Raw genomic sequence first — 2,500 nt, 5'->3', positions numbered from 1 at the left:
TGTGTGGCCAAAGAACATGCGCGAATGCTCCTGTCGGAAGGGTTGGTGTCCTGGCCCCGTCGGGTGTCACGAATGCTCGGTTGCGAAGACCATGGGACCAAAGCCATGGCACGTCGGATGATGGCTCCAGCTGGCGCCCCGGCACTTTCTGTGGCATTGATGCTCGGTTTCAAAGACAAACGTGCGCAGGGCCAGGGGACCGCGGATGACTGCTCGTGCTGGCCTCGTTGGGCGGCATTGATGGTCGGTTGCAAAGAAAATGCGCGATTGCTCGTGTCGGGGACTGGCAAGCCAAGGCCAAGCGAGCCATGGCAACGCGGATGATGGCTCCAGCTGGCGCCCCGGCACTTTCTGTGGCATTGATGCTCGGTTTCAAAGACAAACGTGCGCAGGGCCAGGGGACCGCGGATGACTGCTCGTGCTGGCCCCGTTGGGCGGCATTGATGGTCGGTTGCAAAGAAAATGCGCGATTGCTCGTGTCGGGGCCTGGCAAGCCAAGGCCAAGCGAGCCATGGCAACGCGGATGATGGCTCCAGCTGGCGCCCCGGCACTTTCTGTGGCATTGATGCTCGGTTTCAAAGACAAACGTGCGCAGGGCCAGGGGACCGCGGATGACTGCTCGTGCTGGCCCCGTTGGGCGGCATTGATGGTGTGTTGCAGAGAGCATGTGCGATTGCAAGTGTCGGCCGGGTTTGGGTTCCCTTGGGCTTTCGGGCGCCTTGGACGCAGTCTTGCGAAGACCATGGGCACAAGGCCCCGTCCTGGCCCCTTGTTCGATTCGCTCTCGTCTTGCGCTTGCTTCCAAGGTCCTCCATGACCTTCCCCATGGCCTTGCTAGATCCCCCCCATGACGCATGACCTCTGTCCGTTGATTGGTTTTGAGTGCACACCATGCCCGGCTTGGCACCGTGTTGTCGCGTGAGTGGCATTTGGATCGTGCATGGTGGTGGGCTACCTGCCAATGCGCACAAGCCTTGCACACTAGCCTTGCGCACGAGCCTTGCACAAAAGCCTTGGACACAAGCCTTGCGCACAAGCCATGCATACAAGCCTTGCTCACAAGCCTTGGGCACTGGCCCATCGCACTAGCCTTGCACACAAGCCTTGCGAACTAGCCTTGGGCACGAGCCTTGCGCACTAGCCTTGGGCACTAGCCTTGCACACAACCCTTGGGCACTAGCCTTGCGCACCAGCCTTGCCCACAAGCCTTGCACAGCAGCCTTGCACACTAGCCTTGCATACAAGCCTTGCACACTAGCCTTGCACCCAGGCCTTGCTCACTAGCCTTGGGCACTAGCCTTGCGCACTAGCCTTGGGCACTAGCCTTGCACACAGACCTTGGGCACGCAGGCCTTGCACGCTAGGCATGCTTGGGCAAGCAGCTCCCGCAACAAGTCGGCGGGTGTAGGCATGGTTGGGCGCAGATCCCGCATCGTCTCGTCGCGTCTGGGCGCAAACCCGTCGCGTCTCGTTGCGTCTTCAGAAGTCGTCGCTAACAGCACCTTTGGTTGCCACTGGTGGTTAGGCGGGTTGGTTGCGCAAACCCTATAGGAGGGTGGCATGCTGCGGGGCGCTGGAATGCGCAGGTTTAGGGCGTTTTTGCCCGGATAGGCACTGGAATGTGCTGGTTTTGGGCGTTTTTGCCTGGACAGGCTAAGGAATGGGCATGCTTTGGGCGTTTTTGCCCGGATAGGCACTGGAATGGGCTGGTTTTGGGCGTTTTTGCCTGGATAGGCTAAGGAATGGGGCATGCTTTGGGCGTTTTTGCCCGGGCAGGCACTGGAATGCCTGGCCTTGGCTGGGCATTGCTGGGTTGGGCTCCCTTGGCCTTTCAGGCGCCTTGGATGCTGTCTTGTGAAGACCATGGGCACAAGGCCATGGCATATAGTGAGGAATGGACCACGGTTGCCAAGGTTGCGCAAGTTTTGGGCATTTTTTGCCCGGATATGCCCAAGTATGCCCCGATAGGCCCGTTACGCCCCGGTATGAACGCGTATGCCCGGATAGACTCGGTATGCCTTGGGATACATGCGAATGCCCCGATAGGCTTGGTACGCCCCGATATGCGCACGTGTACCCCAGTAGGGCTCGGTATGCCCCGGTATGTACGCGTGTGCCCTGATAGGCCCGGTATGCCCCGATATGCACACGTGTGCCCCAATAGGGGTCGGTATGCCCCGGTAGGTACGCGTGTGCCCCGTAGTGCACGTTTCGCAGAACTCCCCGCATGTCCCGCCCCTATATGTAATACTTACTTACTTACTTACTTTCTTTCTTGCTTGCTTGCAATGGTTGGGAGTGCCCGGCATGCCCCGCTGCAGAGACCAAGGGCGCAATGACTTGGCACCGCGGATGCCGGGACTCCGGCACTTCCCGTGGCACTGATGGTTGGTTCCAAAGACAAAAGGCCGTGCAAGGCCACCGCACCGCTGATGATTTTGCTCGTGCTGGCGCCGTTGTGTGGCCAAAGAACATGCGCGAATGCTCGTGTCGGAAGGGT

Source organism: Tasmannia lanceolata, unplaced genomic scaffold (genome assembly GCF_043159265.1).
Source record: "Tasmannia lanceolata isolate RefF3 unplaced genomic scaffold, GAP_Taslan_0.1 ptg000036l, whole genome shotgun sequence".
In the NCBI taxonomy this organism is placed as follows: Eukaryota; Viridiplantae; Streptophyta; class Magnoliopsida; order Canellales; family Winteraceae; genus Tasmannia; species Tasmannia lanceolata.
This window is presented reverse-complemented; position numbering follows the sequence as displayed.